The sequence below is a fragment of the Chaetodon auriga genome, chromosome 16 (genome assembly GCF_051107435.1).
Source record: "Chaetodon auriga isolate fChaAug3 chromosome 16, fChaAug3.hap1, whole genome shotgun sequence".
In the NCBI taxonomy this organism is placed as follows: domain Eukaryota; kingdom Metazoa; phylum Chordata; class Actinopteri; order Chaetodontiformes; family Chaetodontidae; genus Chaetodon; species Chaetodon auriga.
Genome location: NC_135089.1, coordinates 23626565 through 23648318, shown reverse-complemented (window position 1 = coordinate 23648318; position 21754 = coordinate 23626565). Strand labels below are relative to the sequence as shown.

Below are 21754 nucleotides of genomic sequence, written 5' to 3'. Positions count from 1 at the left end.
ATCTCGTACGTACGAGATAACTCGCAATTATTATTTTTTTTGACCTTGCCTCTCAGGGCCACTGGCTCAGTTATTTTGGAGGAAAAAAAAAAAAATCTGAAACGAGAGGTTTAACCTTCTCAGTTACTTTAACTACAAATATCTGCTGTAAACCACAATGGGACTGAGAGATTTCTCCATAAAATATTTATATCACATAATTTTATATAGAATTATGAATGAAAGCTCCATGTGACAACACGTAGCTGTTCCGCCACTGACAGTATGCCACGTCATCCAGACTGACCTGCCATGCAAAAGTGAGCCGCAAGCGGCTCAAACATATTTGTAATCATTTTTATCAGGTGTTTGTCTTTTTCAATCGATGCTTTAAAGTAGTGGGCTAATGCACGTCATGTAGCCTACTGACTCTTGCGACAACAGATTTTAGATTCAGATCGTGGTCGATTTGTTTTATTTGTTGTCGTTGTTGTTTGTTTTTTTTACTGTGGTAACTAAGTGGCGTGCTCTGATTGAGTGGAGATGCAATCTATATCTATCTATCTATCTATCTGAGAATGTCTTTTTATTTGCGTTATGTCGGTTTGTGTAATTTATGGTACCACTCAATAGGCTCTGTGCGCAAGCCTCGTGACGTACTTCCGATTCCGCCTGAAATCGGCAAACCAGTTTCCGGTTTACTTCCCTCTCCAGTCAAAACAGCGCTAAAATAAATACAAGGAATGAAAAATGAATCAACATCCACGAAAGAAGACGAAGTATAATGTGAGAGGGACTTTTAAGTTCCAGAAGACGGTGAATGGCTCTAATGAGCACTGTTGTGTGCCACTTTGTGCCGGCTCAAGTCGCTATAACAGCGAGCTTAGCTTCCACTGCTTCCCGAAGGACACCGAACTTCGTGCACAGTGGCTGCAGAAAATATGCAGGACGGGATTTTCGGTAACTCAGCATACGAAGGTATGCAGCCGACATTTCGAAAATGCCCAAATTCGAAATACCCCCAAAGGTAGACGGGTTTTAGCAGCAAACGCAGTGCCAACACTGTTTGAATGGAACAGTTACAAAGCAACCAAGACAAGAGCCGGTGTTTGGGATCGCCGCCCTCGACTGACATGAAGTCCAGAAACATCACCTGTGCCCTGATCTTTGTCTGACACTGAAATGGACATAAAGTCAACACAGTTAGCACAACAAGTAACAGTAAAGAACATGCGAAGCAAACACAAAACTAAAAAATTAGCACGTTGCTAACGTCAGCTAGTCAGCTAACGTCACCAATAAATCACTTATCCTCGTACTGGTGAACGTAACTAGAGATGTAGAGACGAAACCCTTTTTCCCGTTTGCTCTTCGGAGCAGGGGAGTGGGCATCCACGATACGATGAACATCGTTGATAGATATCTTTGACAGATTTTGCAGGCATCTTGTAAAGTTCATTGTGATGACTAGCTGACGTTAGCAACGTCGTACACGCTTACGTACTTTTGCATGGCAGGTCAGTCTGGATGACGCGGCATACTGTCAGTGGCGGAACAGCTACGTGTTGTCACATGGAGCTTTCATTCATAATTCTATATAAAATTATGTGATATAAATATTTTATGGAGAAATCTCTCAGTCCCATTGTGGTTTACAGCAGATGTTTGTAGTTAAAGTAACTGAGAAGGTTAAACCTCTCGTTTCAGATTTTTTTTTTCCTCCAAAATAACTGAGCCAGTGGCCCTGAGAGGCAAGGTAAAAAAAAATAATAATTGCGAGTTATCTCGTACGTACGAGATACTATCTCGTACGTACGAGATAAACTTAAACATTGGCCGTTTTATTTTTTTTTCCACCTTGCCTTTCAGAGCTTCCGTAGGAAACTGAAAACAAAACGACGTTATCAAAAACTTAAAAGACCAATAGTTTGTTTGCAAGTTATACATGTTAATCTTGAGATGATTTTTTTTCCTTCAGTGAGTTTTATTCCCTCTCAAATTCTTATTTTTTGTTTGACATCTAAAAAGTTTTGTTTGATATTATCGGTGCAAATCTGATTCCATATACCTTGTGGTCTTTGCATTTCTACAGACAGTGCGATGGTTGAGTGATAAGTTCTGCTCATCACAAAGAGATTTATTGCCATGACTCAACACTGGAAAAAATGATGAATATACACACTTGATTAGTATAACCTGGATTGAATCAGTCAACTTGACAATGTCTTTTTTCTTCAGGATGAAGACTATGGATTTTAGGCCCCATTTCTGGAATCACATTAAGAGTCATTTCATACCTACTATTGAGTCCGGCAGGGATGATATGCTTATCTCCTAATTTGATACCTGGGCCCTTGATACCATTTGGTATTGTGATTTATTGCAATTTTTGTTTGCTTTCTTAACATTAAACAAAAAAAATTATCATTGGCCTATAGACTGTCTATCATGAGATATATTTCCTCCCCAAAAAAGAAAAAAACTACAGATATAGATATAGATATATAGACATAGATATAGATATGTGGAACATGGAGTCAAAACAATAGATTTTTTCCCCCACCCCTTGACAGGAGAATAATTACAGTCACTAATTACTTTAATGTGCATTTTCATGTGTTTTTTTTAAGACAGACAAAAAGGTAACGTTCTTGTCTTTGTGTGCACATGAGCATGTCCACAGTGTAAGTATGATTTGTCTCTGACTAACTTGTTGTCAAGCTGACTACTGACCCCACACAGGAAGTCAAACTGCTGACAGGAAGGAAGCTCCCTCCTCTCCTCAGCAGACCTAATTATACCGCTGAAGGCATTTCCCATGATCACAGCAAACTTGTGAGTTACAGGAGAGCAAAATTCTGAGGAAACCATGTTTCAAAGCATTGTGAGAAATTATATTTTGTGTTCTAATTGCAAGTTTCCAAAGCTTCAGCAGATCTAGTGTGTAACCTGCAATAAAAACAGTGACTGGTTTATCTGTTATGTTATGTCAGTTATGTGGGTTCAACCCCTCATCAATGGCAAATGAAATCTACAATTTGGTGTAGTTTTTGAGACTGGTGAATGGAATGACTTGTTTGTTAGCCACTGTGAATATACAATAGAGTGGGGTGACAGAAGATATGATAAAATAAGATAAGACTTTATTTATTCAACACTGGGGAAATTCACTAATGCAATAACCAGTTTGTCACATTGGACCTCATTTAATTGGTTTATTACATTTGTATCACTACTGTATATACAGCTATATAAGTATTGAGCTTTTAATTCCATTTTTGTATTGTAAACCTTTTAATATCTAATTATCATGTTTTAAATATTTATTGTTAATTAATTACAACTTTCTCTTCAGTTTTTTAACAGTATTTTTGACATGGGATGTCCAATCTAATTTCACAGACTACTGTCTGAACAGAGGAACATTTTTTGAATTACCTCTTTCAGACAGTCTGTCCTTCTTTGAACTGTGGTAGCACATTGTTTTGTTTTTTCTTTCCAAGGTGTTTCTAAGGTCAAGAATGAACTGTGAAGCTCAACTGATATGACAGTTTTATGACCCCTGTCAGCAGGATCACATCATTTGCCATTTACCCTCCAAAACCATCAAAAAAGAAAAATAATTGACATAATCATTTTGTTATCTGATTGCCATGGTAAATGCTCTCTGTAGATTTAGGCATAAAAAGTCATAATTCAACAGCTGCTAGAGGCCTTTGTCAGGTTCATGTAAACAGGTTGTGTGAAGCATTTGAAAAAACAACAGATGCTGACATTTTTCTTTTAAGGAAAGCCTCAGAAGAAAACATACCTAATGACTTCCTCTTGTACTGCTCCTAGTCAATCCTAGACCCCACCAACCTGAATCTTTTTATAATAGAAAATAGAATCACCCCGAGTTGTAAGTTTCTAAAAACAAACCTAATGGCCAAGTTGCTTTACATACAGTATGATTATAAATAATCGGAAACAAACAAACCAACAGCAATGTTCTGGGTCTCAAAGCAGTCTACCAACCCTGCAAGTGTTTGACCAAGGAATATATTACAGCCAATCAAACATCTTTATGAACAACATTATTAATTCATCTGTAATTCAAATAGACTTTACCTTAAGATGATTTCCAATATCGTCTTTGTCACGCTCCTTCACCCTCTGGTTTTGAACTTTTCTTAGTTTTCTTTCTCTACTTAGTTTTCTTTTTCAAATCTCCTTTGGATTGGTCCCCAAACCAGCCAGGCTTTTCAACCAGCTTTCCTTCCCTCTCGTTCTCTGTATTGCTCTTTACTGGTTGACTGTGTCCATCCACCTACCCCAATTAACTTGTGTTCTTCCCCAATTCTGAACTTTATATTGAATTTATATAATTTTCCATCCAAGAGGTTTGACCCTTCATTTTGTTCCCGTTTGTAAACAGAACTGTTTCTCTCTGCCCCTCCCTCTCTCTCTCACTCGCTCTCCCCCCTCTCTTTCTTCAATTATTTCCAGATGTGTGTGTTGTAGCCTGTCCCTCTCTGTGTTCCTTCCATTCCCATTTATTTCCTGTTACTTGTCCCTCCTCCACACCACAATCTCTAAACCGCAGCCTGTCTCACACATCCCACTTTTTCCTTTTTCCAGAAAATTTGGGTCACTCGCCTGTTCCCTCTGCCTCACTGATAATCTCGTACATAGCTGCAAAATGCATGCACACTTCCTTTCCTGAGAAAATGGTGGATTTACTTCACATTACTGCTGACCATTTCCAAAGATGCTGTTGTGTTTTAGAGTTAATGTTTCAAGCTAACCACTGTTTTCTATTCCTTTCACAACAGTATGATAATCTGCTTTCAGAGATTAAAACCTTGATAGTGAACACATACAGTATCTGCTCTTATTGTTGTCAAAGTTATGTTGTCATTGCCAAGCAATGCACAAGGGGAGAAAAATCCACAGATCAGTATTTACAACAAAAACAATAAAATAAAAAGAATTGACAATAAGAACATAAAATAAGGCTCTGGCTCTCTTTTCATGCATGGTTACATATTCATGAGGCAGCATTTTTTTTGTCTCTTACTTTCCTTTGCTCAATATTTTGGTTTGAGTCTATTGTTGTAAAGAAAGTTAACCACTCAAAATTACTCTCTGTAACCTGCGTGCGTGGACACTGTTGTATTCCCTTTGTTATTTTAGTTGGTTGAGGCACACCAACATACAGTAGACCTGTTGCAATTGACTGTGCTGGGGATCCTCCACCTTAAAACATCAACTGTGAAGAGATGATGAATGACTGGCATGTCTGCATGTCAGGGAGCTGGATAACACCATCAACAGCAACATACAATACAAAGAATAAACTGATTTTCAGACTACACTTGCCTTCGTCTGTGTAGTCTTTCTCTTAAAGTAAAAAAAAAAAAAAATCAACCTTATTGAGACACGTGAGACAGCTTTATTTTTCAACAGTATGATTTTGTTAAACATATAAACTTGATTCTTGGGTTATGGTTAAAACATTAGCCTTACACATCATTTTTGAGACAGACTCAGTGCCTTCAGCACTGGTGGAGCAACCCAATCATATTATTACCTGTTACAAATGAACCTGTCGACCTGTGGAATGTCCCAAACGTGTTTGTTGTGCATCCCACAACTTTCGCAGTCTTTTGTGGCTCCTGTCTGATTTAAAATGTGTTGCTGGCATCAAATTCAGAGGGAACATATATTTAAAAAATCAAAGTTGATGAGGTAAAATTTCAAATATGTACTATTTTCAAGTGAGTATGTGTCACAAAAGATTAACAAATGTACTTCTTTCATCTTGCTTCACAAGCAACATACCACAAGTTTACAAAATGAGGCATTATATTTATAGATCACATACAGTATGTGTCTTTCTGAAAGTGATAATTTATGGTGAAATTTATGGCAAATAAACAAAAACAAGTGGTATGACTAAATGATTTGTGCATAAATTTTACTTTCATTATTTATTCATTATTATCCCACTTTGCCTGAACCATAGGCTGTGTTGTCACATTAAAAACATCAATATCAGCATGAAAGGTGTTTTTGAGATAAGACTTCAAGAGGGGGCATTAAAAAATAATATTGCTAATGGGAAAAAATTTAAAATTGCATATGGATTGAGAATTGCATATGGTTTAAGAACAGTGATTTCCACTATTAGTAGATTAGTGGACAGTAGATAAAAATATATGTAACACAGTATATAAAGCATATAGAATATGTATATGCATAGACTTGGTACAGAAAAGATTTAAAAAAAAATATGTACAATTGAAGAAAATATGTAATATTGCACAAGATATTTCATGGATGTAATGCCAAGGTGTTGAAACATAAAAACAGACAGTGCAAGACGAGACCATAAGCATGTAAACAGTGCTACATTAAACATTACTAGAGTTGGACAGTCTGATCGCAATTGGAATGAAGGACCTGTGGTAGCATTTCTTATTACAGACTGGATGCAGCAGTTTGCTGCTGAAAGTTCTGCTTCGGGCCCCAACCATCTCAAGCAGGGTGTGGAATGGGTTGTCAATGAGTGATGTCAGCTTTGCTAACATCCTTGATGGTGTCCAGAGGGGAGTCCAAGACAGATCCAGCTCTCCTGTTGCTGTTAGAGCTCCCAAAGCCCCAGCAGATCACTGCATAGAAAATTGCAGATGCCACCACAGAGTCATAAAATGTGTTGAACAGTGTCCTACACACTCCAAACGACCTCAGTCTTCTGAGTAGACAGAGATGACTGTGGCACTTCCTGTACAGGACATCTGTGTTATTAGTCCATATTTGTAATCCCCCATGATCTCAATATCCAAGCCCTGGATGTTCACTGATGTAGTCTGTGGTACCTTCCTGCAGAATTCAATTCAATTCAACATTCCTTTCTTAGTCCTGCGAGGGGAAATTCCAAATTACAGCAGCATCAATAAAGCAGATAGAGTAATATAACAAGTGCATGCATATTAAAAACAACAAGTATATACAAAAGAGTGGGAATTTTAAATAAAAAACAAAAAGAAAGCTCCTCCTTAAACTGACACCTTACCGTGGTGGAGGAGTTTGAGTACCTGAATGATCCTAGAGGCTATGTTGTCCGGGGCTTAATGCCCCTGGTTGGGTTTCCCAAGGCAAACAGGTTCTGAGTGACAGGTCAGACTAAGAGCGGTTCGACGACTGTCGTTGCAGTGCACTGGGTTCTAACAATGGAGATGTCATCCTTGACAGTAAAGAGTTGGTTCTACAGCATGGATCGGCGTGACTGTTTGCTCTGCTGAAGTGGGTGTGGCCGATTGAAGTTTCACAGGATAAAACCATCTGTCACCATTTCCTTTATCTTGCTGATGTTTATGTGTAGGTGGTTCAGCCCACACCGTTTGACAGTTTGTCATGACCTCCCTGTCTTTCAATTTGTTCCCCTGTGATACACATCCAACGATGGCTGTATCATCAGAGAACCTCTGAATGTGACAGCTGTCAGTGTTGTGTCTGAATGTGTAGAGGGTGAAGAGGACAGGAGAGAGCACTGTCTCCTGTAGAACCTTCATGCTACCAACTACCACATCAGACAGGCCGATGTGAAGCCTCACTTACTGTGGTCTGTTGGTGAGCCAGTTGATGGTCCAGGCAGTCAGGTGGAAGTCTATTCGGGCTCCTTCTAGCTACCCCTGAGCAGTGCTGGTTGGATTGTGTTTAAAGCACTCGAGAAGTCAAAAAAACACAACCCTCACAGTGCTCCCAGTGTTCTCCAGGTGGGGAAGAGATTGGTGGAGCAGGTAGATGACTGCATCCTCCACAAGAATCTGTGATGCACACAAAATGTATGGTCACATATTATTTTGTTTATGGTTTTAATTTGAAAATGCTATTTCTGTGAATATTTTAGTGATGCCAGCTGGTGGCAGTGTGGTGCTGTGCTTCCCGCCATGGACTCTCTTTGTGGACAGACTCTTGTTTGCTTCCTCATTCTGCTGTGCGAAACTGTACCACAGAGAAGCGCTGTTGCCTGTCTCATTTATTCTCCTGTATTTACAAGTTTGTGAAGTTAAAAAAAAACTACCAGGTTCAGTTCGTTTGTTCATTTCTCCAGTTTCGGGGCCCCTCTCACGGTCACTGTTGTGGCCTGAGATGGTTTTCAGGCCTCTCCAAACCTCTCTGGCATTGTTCCCCTGAAGGCACTTCTCCAGCTACCTCCTGTAGTTGTCCTTGCCTACCACTTAAATTTAGACTACAAAGATGCCTAGGCATATAAGCATATCCAGATGGCTTCTGACAGAATGCATATTTACACAACCCCAGGGAGAATGTGATGGTACCATACAATCCTTCCATTCACCTCCATCCCATTGAAATGTTCTGCTTAGATTTTAGTAGACAACGGTCAAAGGTCAAGGTCATTGTGACCACAGAAAACATATTCTTGGCCTTAACTCAAGAATACATACGCTAATTATGACAGAGTTCTATTTTACTATATGTACTTGGAGGGTAGCTTGTGAATTTACCCTGAGGATCTTCTTATCTGTAATATAACATCAGAATTTATTTGTTGATTATATTTTGTATGATTAATCTGAATCTGGAAAGTAGATTATCAAATTAATGTAGTGGTGTAAAAGTAAAAGTGTCTGGGTCTGTGGTTTGTTGTTGTCTTTGCTTTGGTGTTGTTCTTTTGGTGTCCTTTCTCCACTTCCCCCCTCCCTCTTGTGGTGTTTTTGCAGCTCGTGTGGCAGGTGGCGGTTTCTCATCAGTAATAATCAACCTCTCCATAAAATCCTGGCCATCCCTCCACCTCGTTGCCAGATAACTTGACCAGATTCTGGTCTGCTTGGATGTAACCCACCATGTTTCTTGGTTTCTGTTGCCTGTGTATAAGCCAACCTCCTCGTGGACATCTGACTCCCGTCTCCTCCGCCGAGTGTTTAAGAGAGCCGGATTTTTTGTTTTGTTTTTTCATTAAAGCATCTCGAACTGTTTACCTGTGTCCGGCTCCGCTACTGTTGGTCCAAATTACCGAACGTAACAGAATTATCTGGCCAAAAAAATGGACCCAGTGGACTCGAATAGGATTAAAGGATTCTTTCCACTCAAGTTGCTTTAGTGGGGCAACATGAGTCAACTCTATGTCAGGTTATGGAAACAGTACAGTAACTTACTGTGGCAAGGAGGTGGTAAAAAGGATAGATGCAACTCCTAATATTACTAAAGAGCTCGACAACGCCACCCAGACACAAGGCAGACAGGTTCGTGGTTACTAAGAGCACGAGACGTGGTTCCAAATTTAAAATACAATTTATTAAATATTCATATTTTCTAAAAAAAAACAGTACTAAAACCCATTCACACAAAGAAAGGGGCAAACCTAATCAGGGCTGAGGCCGAAGTGGATGAGCGAAGGTTAGTGCAGGGGAGGGATCCACCACAAAAAAAAGAAGCAAGAAACTCAAATCACCAGGCACACGTGGCAGACACTCTCAGTGAAGAAAACCCACTCCCAGGGACACAGCAAGACAAGACGGGGGGATGTCACTGCCAGGGCACCAGCACCGCCACCACCGGCCTACAGCAACTGAGAAGGGAGAAAATAAAATAGATTAATAAGGTTGCACACACCAAAAAGAAAGAAAACCTAACAAAACCACAATTAATGGGCAGGTCACGGACTTAAACAATATATCAAATAATGACTGCCCGGTATAACCAAAGAAAAGAACAATAAAGAGAACAAAACAAAACTCAATTACCTCATTGCAGAAAACAATTTAGAATTAACAAAATAGAATTACATAAACAAAAACGAAAAATAAACCCAAGTACATTACTCAAAAAAAATAAAATAAAATAAAATGAGCCACACACATTCAATCACTCATTCAACATAAAAGGGATCAGTCTCTGGTAAAGAAAAAAAATAAATAATCGTGCCCGGCCCTGGTGTGCGACCGAACAATCGTGCACAGAGGAAGTGGCAGCCAATTCTCTGACAGCTGCAGGAAGCCGTAACGGCAAGCAGCAGCAGCGAGTACGCGCCACAAACGCGGTGCACACAAAGCAGCAGCAGTCCAGTGAGGTGGTTACAATAACACCTAATTCAGAAAAACACTGTTAGCATTTACTAAGTATGCTAAAATTGGTACAGTTGCATGTTACAAATACATACCTTGTTAGCAGCAACAGACACTCACACACTCACGAGAGAGGGAGAGGGGGCTGTAGCAGAACTGGTCTGTAGCTGACCCTCCTCTAACCTCTTTGCATTGCTCAGGAGAAGTGTAGTGATAAAACAATCAGACTTTTAAGAGTTATTGACCATCTGGAAGGTTCACAGAAAGGTGTGAACCCAGGCAGAGACAGGATGTCTGGTTTAGAGACCTCTTATCTTATCTCTTTCAGGGCAACAAGAGTCACTGACAACACTTTTACTTCTAATTTACATTTGGTCAAGACGTTCTCATGGAGGTGCTAACTCTTTCTTGATAGCCCATGGGAGTTAAGGACAATAAAACTGCCTGGATGGACGAATGCCATGTCTCAAAGGAATCTTCAAACCAGATAATGCTGATGGGTTGTAAATTAAACATTCCTGAAGCAAACTGTTCTGTATGTCTGTGTGCCTTTTTGCTTAACCTACCAAATTAACCAAATCTCAATGTTTGATTTAACTGTAGATGTTATTACATTGCTAAGCTCGTGATCAGTACAATAACAATGCTTTCCTGGTTTTTCTAACTTACAGAATGACGAAACTGTGAATTAAACTATTTCAAAGGTTTTCTCTGAGTTTCTACCATGTAACCATACCGCCATCTAGAGGTTCGTAGCAGTTAGGTTGAATGTGCTTAGCGGATACATTTATTAATAAGTAACCATAATAGCGATAATCATTTCGGCAAATATAGTCTGCCCTTCTTTAGTCCTTCATCATATTAAAGTAGCTATACCCTTAGTCATCATGTTTGTTAGGATTAGTATTAGGAAATGTTACCATGTTCATTGTTTAATGTTGTCGTTATTCATAAGAATTGTCTAACGCATGTAGCGAACGCACATGTTGTTGTTGAAGTGCCATTGAAAATTGATCATTTAAAAAATTATTCGATTGACCATAGTGAGAAGCAGATGAGTCCCTCGTATGAATCATTAATTAATTCTCGCTCTTTAGGATGAAATCACGTTGCGCGTCTGCGAACCATCCTACATGCGTGACGCCCTATTGATTAGACACGCCCTGGAGCGATGAAAAGGTTAGTCGCGTATAGCGGACTTCAGTTTTAGTTCAGTTTTCCTTTTTCGTCTTGTTCAGTTTTCTTTTTTCGTCTTGTTCAGTTCTTTCCTTTTCTTTCTTTCAGTTAATCTAATTTTTGTGTTAAGTTCTTTGTCTTTAGTTTTCAAGTATTTTTTCCGCTCCGTCGTTTTCTCAGTCTTTTTGTTGCTGCTCACAACTACACAGAGCGGCCTGATTTAATTCTGCAGAAAACGCACTTTTCTAATCTTCGTGAAACTTTCATTTTTGCTCGCCACGCCAAGCCGCATAATTCCTATTTTTGTTGTTAAAGTCTAGTCACGTAATAATAACTTTGAAGACATTTTCGACCGGCCATTGAAGAGTTTCTCAATCTTATTATTAGTAATCAAAAGCCTTGCCAAACGGCCAACAACTAACTGACCGCACCGAAGACCTGTAGCCTGCTGCTGACCCGCTGGTCCGGGTTAAAGAACCATCCGAAGCCATTCCTCGTCTGTAACCAACACCGAAGACCCTCAGCTCCCGAGACATCCCTGTCCAACACCAGCTCTCATCAGCGGTTCGCTTGATTCGTCCTGCAGACTGCTGTGCAGACCAGAGTGACAGTCCACGGCGCGGAGCCTCTTCGTGTTAGTTCGGAGCAGACCTCTACAGGAACATCGCTGACAAAGTAGGCATATTTAAGCGGTTTTGAATAAGAGTTGGTCCGTGAGGTCGAAATCTTGTTAATTTGTTTAAATTCTCTAAATCGTTCATTCAACAAATTAAGTTCATATTTGCGTCCCCATTTCCCTTTAAAACCTACTTCTCACTATCGCCAAACTCATTTTACCATTCTCTTGCCATAAGTTCCTCTGTGCAGTGTTTGTGTTAATTTACCTCATCCATATAATCTATCGTATTATTCATGATTCATATTCATTTCATTATTGTGTTTAATAAATAATCTTTTGCATACAAGTCGTTGTCAGACGGTGTCCTTTTGAGCTGAATATAAGCAATCCCTGTACTGAGAGTTTACGCCTTAGATTATCAGACTGATCTACTGTCGATACATTCGTTCTCTACATCAGCTTTAACAGATATAATATACAAAATCCTTCTTAGCTGACGAAGGTTGGTGCCCCTGGTAATATTAACGAATGTAACATTCATTTAGAGGTAATTCCCCTACAGGGCGAAAGGACTCCAGGCAGCTGCCAGCATTTACCTGTGACCACATTAGAATTAGCCACCTAGTAGCACCAACCACAACGCAGAGAGAGCTGACACTTACCACCGCCAGATAATCACAGCGCACACAGGGAGCACCGAGCAGCACACAGTCGCTGTACAGCACAACACAAATGCCTTAAGCATAATAACTGGACAAAATGACCAGGGTGGTGAGGCAGCATACGGCCATACCTGTCGGGCACACAACCTCTGACCCGGAAGTGACACAGGTGACGATGGGAGTGCAGAGGAAGAGATGGTCGGCGGACTACCGCTTTTATACCACCGCACCTCAATACATAACGGAAACTACGGTAACCAAAACGCTCATCCTGCTACATTACCACCCGTGTTTCTCAGCTCGGTGGTTGGATGGACCAAGTGGCTACACGACTCACTCAACTCCCCGCTTCAGCCACTCCGCCACCTCTGCCTCCAACTGCGCCTCCTGCTGTTCTACATCCCGTCGCTCTGCCCGTCATCCCCTCTCTCCTGCCTCGCGAGCCCTATATTCCTACTCCTAACTGGTACTCCGGTGATTTAGGGACTTGCGCACAGTTTCTTCACCAGTGTAATTTAGTTTTCAGTCAACAGCCCATTTCTTACTCCACTGGTCAGTCCCATATTGCTTTCATTATGAGTTTGTGCGTAGATAAAGCCACAGTCTGGTCTCTAGCCATTTCCCTCAATAATCCTGCTCCGTGTTCTAATTATCAAGCTTTCACTGCTGAAATGCCCCAAGTTTTTGAGCACCTGGTTAAGGGCAAGGAAGCTGTTAGTCATCTGCTGTCTCTCGTCCAAGGGAGGGGTTCAGTGTCACAATACGCCCTAGATTTTCGCATATTGGCAGTGGAGAGTGGGTGGCATGAGAGTGGAGTGGTTTTTGTCACCAGAACTGTCTCCAGTCTGCCATCCCTACTGCTGTTTCTTTTTCACAATCACCTCCCAAAGACATTGCCCTCTCAGCTGTCCCCGGTGCCTATCATGACCTTAAGCAGGTTTTCAGTTAGGATAGAGCCCTGTCCTTGCCCCCACACAGACCCTACGATTGTGCAAGTGACCTGCTCCCGGTGCCCCATTACCCACTAGGAAGTTGTACAGCCTGTCCAAACCAGAGAAGGAGGCCATGGACCATACCTCAGGGAGTCCTTGGTGGCAGGCCTTATTCATCCTTCTTCCTCTCCAGTTGGTGCAGGTTTTTTCTTTGTTGAAAAGAAAGATAAGACTCTTCGACCCTTGAGCAGCTTCAGAGGTTTGAATGACATTACTATTAAGAATAAATATCCTCTACCTTTGATTGACTCTGCTTTCGCCCCCCTCCACAACGCAGTGGTTTTCACTAGGTTGGACCTCCGGACCACCTACCACTTGGTGACCACTTGGTACCACAAACGCTCTAGCTGTTTTTCAGGCACTCATTAATGACGTCCTTAGGGACATGTTGAACAGATTTGTGTCCGTTTATTTAGATGACATTTTCGTTTTTTTCTAAGGACATTAATGAGCATGTTGTGCATGTCAGAACTGTTTTACAGAGGTTGTTGGAGAACAAATTATTTGTAAAAGCTGAGAAATGTGAGTTTCATGTGTTTCAGTTTCAGGTGTGGAAGGCATTTTACAAGGCACTGGGGCATCGGCCAGCCTGTCTTCTGGTTATCACCTTCAGACTAACGGCCAGTCGGAGCGTGCCAATCAGGACTTGGAGTCCTCCCTGTGGTGGTAGCTCGTCTCCCAGCCTCCTGGTCCACTCACCTGCCATGGATTGAGTACGCTCACAACTCCCTGGTCAGCTCCACCGCAGGTATGTCGCCATTCATGGCTGCTAACGGTTTCCAGCCTCCACTATTCCCCTGCCAGGAAACAGAAGTAGCCGTACCTTCTGCGCAAGCCCATCTTTGCCGCGCCCACCGAGTCTGACGAGAAGCCCGTGCCGCCCTCGCCAGGACTGCCACTCACAACCAGCAGATCGCCAACCATCGCCGGATCCCTGCCCCCGAATACAAGGTAGGTCAACAAGTCTGGTTATCGTCTCAGGACCTCCCCCTGCAAGTGGACTACAGAGAACTCACTCCCCGGTTTATTGGTCCTTATACCATTGAACGTGTGATTAATCCCAGTGTTATGAGACTCAAACTGCCACCTTCTCTCAACATTCACCCCTCCATCCATGTGTCTCTCTTTAAGCCAGTGTCCCACAGCACTCTGAGTGAGACACTCTGAATGTCTGCCCCGCCCTGATGGTTTCCACCTGTTTCCTATTACCTTGTGTGTGTGTATATATATAGTATAGTCTGTGTTTCCCTTTGTCCTGTGCCAGCTTGTCTTGTCTTGTTTAAGCCAGAAAACCACGCCAGCCCATGCCACATTTGGTGTCTCGTCAGGTTTTGTATTCTTTTCATACTTTGTCTTGCTATTGCCATAGTCTTGCCTTTCGTTATTTTGACTTTGTCTTACCTTTTTCCATAGCCTTAGTCGCTTTCCTTGTCAGAGTGTTTTGCGTTGCTGTTTTCCCCTCTTAGTGAGTGACTCTTCTATTTCTGTGAAGTTTCAGATTTTTCTCTGTAGAGTGATTTTCTGTTAGTGCTTTGTCATTAAAGATTGTTGATTTGAACTTCGTCTCTGGAGTCGTGCATTTGGGTTCACGTCCTAGTTTGGTTGTGACATAAAACATCTCGAACTGTTTGCCTGTGTCCAACTCTGCTACTGTTGGTCCAAATTATTGAACATAACAAGAAAGTGCCAGAAAATAGAAATACTCAAGTGAAGTACAAGTACCTTTAAATTGTATAAGTATTAAGTATAGCATATAAGTCAATGTAAAGTTACTTTTCACAATTGCTGTTATATATTCTGTATTATGGGTATATTCCCCCTACCCTTCAAAATTAAACACAAACTGATTAATGCTGTCTCTCTGCCTCTCCCAAGAAAAAATGCTATTATTTATATTGAATGTAAGTGTACTCCATTGATCCATGCATATTATGTGTTAATATTTGCAAATGTACTCAATGCTGCCCTCTGTCCCTTTTAAACCATTCAAACATGCTGACAGCACAGATTTGTTTGGAACTACTGAGAGCTACATGAACTATGTGACTGGATGGCGGTGAGTTCAAACAGTATCTCAACTCTCTTCTTCAGTGGGCTCATGCCGACCACAGTGGCTTAGTCACAGTGTGACCACCACTCAGTTTTGTAGGAACAGACATATACAACTGGTAGTCAGAGCTAAGTAGCCATGAGCAGCTGCTGTCAGACTCTGCATGTCCATGGCGCAAACACAGAGTTTACTGGAGCTTTGACAGTCACTAGAAGCACATTCCTGGCCCTAAAATTTTCTCTGTGGTACCTGTGTTTTAGCTGAGCTAGTGGATCAGAGAAGCTCTGAATTTTTTTTTTCCAGATTGGCAAAGTCATGACCTGTCCTATTCTGTTTTGCTAACTAATCAATTTTGCTGGTTGGGTTGGATAGGTGTAGGGGAATATCAGTATGTAGCAGTATCCCTGCTGTCTAACTTTTGACTCAATGTCAGCATTGGCCTATCAACACCAGCATCAGCACCAGCTGGGGGTCAGTAGCTATAGAGTGGTCATCCACTTATCAAAGTATCCTTGGGCAAGATACTGAACCCCAAATGGTTAAATGGCAAAAGCTTTTATTGAGGAGGTGGCCTAGCTGCTATCATATGAATGTTTGTGAAAATGGGTGAATACAGACTTGTGTAAAAAGCACTTTGAGTGTTTGTCAAACTAGAAAAGCACTATATAAATACAGTCCATTTAATGTGTTTCATCACACTGCAGTCATACAAATTAGTTTATAGCTCAAAGAACGTGTGCAGTTCCTTTCCATGGAAATAACAAGTGCAGAGATTACATGAGGGAAATGTAAAGTACAGTTTGATAACATGATGATCATGATAACATGATAATATCCCATTTCTGTAGCTATGGTACAAAATGAAATGCAAATTTGCAAACGAGTTTCGATTTGGGTTGCAACCGATTGGCAGCAAATTGAAATGGAATGAAGCCCAGCCAAGGCAGACAACTTGAAGCAGGAGTTGGTGCTCCAAGGAGGAGGAGAAGAAGAAGAAGAAGAAGAATCCTTTATTGATCACAACACACAACATGTATAGTTACAGAGGGGAATTGCACACGCCATGCTTAAATGAAATTCTTTCTCTGCTTTTAACCCATCCTGGTAAGTTCTTCCTCCATGGCAGACCAGGAGCAGTGGGCTGCCAGCCGACAGTGCGCCCGGGGACCCAGTTCCTTTTGTCACCATTGGCCAGGTGGTGATCTTCTTGCATGTTTTTAGTGGGGGTATTTTATGGAGAATACCCCAGGTGAACATGGGGAGAACATGCAAACACCACACATAAAGGCCCCTTTCCTTGAGCAGCAGGCACCGAAGGCATGGTGGAGGACGCGCCTTCCCCCAGGCGGGAATCGAACCTGGGACCTTACCACTGGTCCACCGTGTCACCCCGAAGGAAGTGCATTCTCTAATAATTTGATCCACTAAAATCTACATTTTTATATTGAAAGAACATCATCAGTTACATAAAATAATACAAATAACAAAAGAGCTCAGATAACTACACAACACAAAGATAAGGACTTTAACAAGATGGAGGCTATGTGGTTACAGTGATAGCAGAGTCCATAGCAACCTCTATAGCCACAATAAAAAATGTTGTATTCCAACAATTTTCTGGTGAGACCTAAGGAAAATATAAACAAAAGAGGGGTCATTATGCAGTAATAGCTATGTGCCAGAAGCTTATGGGAGATGCATGGAGAAGCACACCAAAACTCTACATATCTACAGTATGCCGTACGACCTTGGATGAAGAGATGGAATGGTCTGCCCAGGTTCACAGAAATGGTATTATCTGTGTCTGTATCTATATTTGTATCTATTTTCTAACCTATCAACTGTTGTGCCTTCAAAGCATCAAATAGATTTAATATTAGCATATAATAAATTATGAAATACATTTCCAAATAGTTATAATGTGGATCTGAGGATTGTTGCCAGCAGAACTGCCTCCAGATCAACACAGGGAAAACCACAGAGCTGGTGGTGGACGTCTTTAGGTGCAAACACTCTCCTCCTACACCAGTTAACATCCAGGGAATGGACATTGAGATGGTGGAATCTCACAAGTACCTGGGTGTCCACCTGAATAAACAAGCCTGGATTGACAATATAAATGAAATATATAAGAAAGGCCAGAGCAGGCAGTGTCTGCCAATTTTGGAGTGTAGGGGCCACTACTGAGAGACTGACTGACTGACTAACAGACTGGTTACTGGTGACCCAGTGGAGGTGGTGGGAGAAAGGAAAATGATGGCTAATCTCTCATCCCTGATGGAGAATATGTCCCAACCCATGCAAGACAGCCAGACAGCACTGGCCAACTCCTTCAGTTACAGACTGCTTCACCTGCTCAGTGTGAAGCAGAGATACTGCAGGTCCTTCCTTCTGTGCTGCTGTCAGACTTCACAATCCACACTGCTCCCAATAGACCACAAATCAAAATGACAAATTCACTCATGCAGTAATCAGTCATCAGTGCATACTAAACTGTGCATTATCAATGTTCCCTATACTAAAATCTAATTCAGAGGACCTTTAGCCATTACTTAAATATATTCATTGTTGTGAAATAAAAAAAAAAATCAAGTTCTATGTTTTTGTTAGACTTTTTGTTTGTAATTGTCATTTTATTTAGCTCTGATGACACACACATTATAACTGTTGTTTCAACTCACAATCATGACTAACCCAGACTCAAAATATTTGATTCTTCAATGAAGAACTAAATTCAAGTTCTGGTAACTTAATTACATTTGTTTGGCGACTTATTTTCTCTACACATTCGTTTGAATTTCCCCACCCACTTCACATGCCTGGTTGTTTGCTTCTGGCTCAAACCCACTCTGCCGACTGATGATAAAGCATGGAAATGCAAAACTTGTTTTTCTGTATGACCCAAACACAGGTATTTTTACTTTGGATGGCAATATGACTAACAACATACTCTGGCTGTTCAGCAGCTGTCTTGAATGTAAACACTCTGTGCCAATTAGCTAGCTTCAGGTATATTTGCCATTGTCTGGCAGCACAGCTGGCTCTCTATATTTATTGCTGAGTGAAAAGGGATAATTTCATGCTTGAAGTTATTTGCATTGACTCAGAATTTTGTTGCTGGGCTAATAAAATGAAATATTATGAATGTAACTTCTGTTCCCTGAAGGAGAGGAACGAGGTACAACACATATTGTATGGGATATCACGCCCCCGCGTGGCCTGACTGAAGACACCTCTATTCACGCCTTTATGGCAGATGACCTGTGGTGACATATGTGAGGTCCCGCCTGCACATATATATGTGCACCACCACAGTCATCCTTTGGTTTGATAGCCGCTCTTTACCGAGCCTAGCTGTGCACCAGGGCAACGTAGTGTTGTACGTTGTTCCTCTCCTTCAGGGAACAGAAGTTACATTCATAACATTTCACTCCCTTTCAGTCGATTCACTCGGTACAACACATATTGTATGGGACATGTATACACGTCCCGCAGAGCAGCCACCGAACCAGAGCCAAACCTCCAATACTCTAGTGCATCGTAGACCCAGCAGAAAGGACAGAGTGAGCCACTGAAGGGGCTGTCACATCCAAATGATAAAACCAAACAAAAGTTCATTCAGAAAATGCTAAGGCAGGGGGCTTCCGCTCAGAGTCGCATGGGCTAGACAGTGGGACACAGGAAACAGTGCGAGATCCAAGATGGCGGCGACCGGCTGCTAGACATGATACAAACTTTTTCATCCGACTTAAAACTTTACTTTTTTTCCTCTTTCCGTCCACTCTACCATACACACAAAACCGGATAATCAAACCACACCACCTGGATCTACTTGAGGATTACATTGACGAATGCTTTCACAGACTCTGCAATATGGACGACAACCTGCCAAACCCCCACTTCCACCTCCTCCTCCACCGCCACCGCAGGTAACGAAAAGAAACGAACCCGGCCATCTCCAGTCTCCAGCTCTGATTCACCCCCCAAACCACCCTACTGTACTGAGGTAAGCGACATTCTATTATCTATCGAACAAATCGGACAATAGAATCACCCTCATTGAAGTTTTACACCGTGAATTCCCTCCGTCAGAGCCTTGAATACAGGCAGGAACAAATAGACACCCTCACCTCCGAAAATAAATCACTGAAACAGTCCGTCAATACCCTCACCACCCAGCTCAACTCCATCACCACGGACAATAAAAACATGAAAGAAACAATATTAGACCTACAGGCCCGCAGCATGCGCGACAATCTTGTTTTCATCGGCATCCCAGAACACCTCACAGATGACCCGGAAAAAACTGTTCTTCATGATTCGAAAGCTCAAACTCTCCTCCGACACCGTTAAAAACATCACATTCCACCAAGTTCACCGCATGGGTCAGAAAAACGCCAACAACAACCGTCCCCCTCCAATAGTGGCCGAATTCAAACATTTCAAACAGAAACAACAGGTACAGCAACAAGGCAGACAGCTCAAAGGAACGGACTATGGACTCAATGATCAATTCCCAAAGGAAATCATGCTCTGCCGTAAACAACTCCATCCCATCTGCAAACTCATGATCCAACAAGGAAAAAAGGCTGTCATCTCCGTTGATAAACTCTACATAGATGGACAGTTATACCGTGATAAGGGCAAAACCCCCTGGCTTTTCTAACCCCCCTCATGCTCCCCGATACTTTCTCCCCCCACCTCATTAGTCTGACACACACACAGCACAGCACGCACACACAGCTCTTTACTCATCCTGACAAACAGCTCCCCCTCCTCTCCCCTACCCCACTCTCTACTCTAATGACAAACTTTTACTATACCCATTGATAAAAACTATTACCCATCATTGCACCAATGTCCCTCTGCTACCTCCATATGTGCCCTGATCAGCACTGGACTCTCCCCAAACTTTTTTTTGTTGTTGTTTTCCTTAAATGTTTGCACACATCTTTTCTGTGTTTTCGTTGCAATGTGCACTCTTTCTTTTTGTGTTTTATGTGTATAGCTTGCAGGTACGACTATATGTGCAAAAATACAGACATATGTATTGGTTTCACCTAAATCCATTTTGTATTTTCTGAAATGCTACCACTAAAATTTTTAACATGGAACATAAGGGGAATTGGTTCCCAGGCTAAAAGAACGAAAATAATTAATCACCTGAACAAATTACAAGCAGACATCTGCTTATTACAAGAAACTCATCTTACTGACTCCGACCAAAATAAATTAAAATCACCACAATTTACCCATGTTTTCTCCTCAACCTTCAATAGCAAACAGAGAGGGGTTTCCATTCTGATTAACAATAAAATTACATTTGTTCACAATTCCACCATCACTGACACAGAAGGACGTTTCATTGTAATAAATATATCAGTTAACAATAACCCCATCACAATCGGTAATATCTACGGCCCAAACTCTGATGAGATATGATTTTTTCATAACTTTTTGTCATGTATCTCCAACAATTCCAACTGTCCAATCATCATAGGAGGTGATTTCAACACAGTCATTGACCCATCCATAGACCGCAGCAATAACACAACCAAACGAATATGCCAATCATCTGACACAATCAAACAGTTTATGACTGACATGGGACTTGGCGATAGTTGGAGGCTTCAACATCCATCCACAAGACAATACTCATTCTTCTCTCCGGTTCACCAATCATTTTGCTCGTTGATTTATTCCTCACCAGCAATTCAATTATATCTAATATTTCAGAATCAAAAATCCACCCCATCATCATCAGTGATCATGCCCCAGTAACATTCACATGGAATAAAACCACCCCATACAGACCCAACACCAGATGGCGCTTTAACACATCCCTCCTCAATGACCCAGAGTTTGATAGTCTCATTAGAAAAGAGTGGACATCCTTCCTAGAAATAGATGATTCCCCAAAGTCATCTCCATCTATCATATGGGAAACAGGTATTATAGTATTAAGTAGTATTAGGTAGTATTAAGAGGCATAATCATTTCATACTCTGTACATAAAAAAAAGAAAGAACAGCAACAAGAAACTGAACTGGAACAAAAAATCAAACACTTAGAGGACATCATCGCCAACAACCCAACAGAAGAATCACATACTGAACATAGAAAATGTAAATTTAAATTGAATGAAATCCTGAATAAAAAAAAACTCAATTCCAAATACACAGACTTAGACAAGAACATTTCCA

At 41.3% G+C, this 21754-nt stretch overlaps 1 protein-coding gene across 4 annotated transcripts in view; it reads right to left on the bottom strand.

The window, feature by feature from the left end:
- tspan4b (tetraspanin 4b) overlaps positions 1-4448 on the bottom strand; it is a 34602-nt gene extending 30154 nt beyond the window's left edge. For 3 of the 4 annotated variants that reach the window (XM_076753685.1, XM_076753688.1, XM_076753683.1), the window contains exon 1: positions 4090-4448. The gene's annotated coding sequence lies outside the window, so the exon portion shown is untranslated. Of the gene's footprint in view, positions 1-3790; positions 3847-4089 lie in introns of all 4 variants that reach the window. The other variant, XM_076753687.1, reaches the window with a different exon arrangement.
- Positions 4449-21754: the final 17306 nt, after the last annotated feature.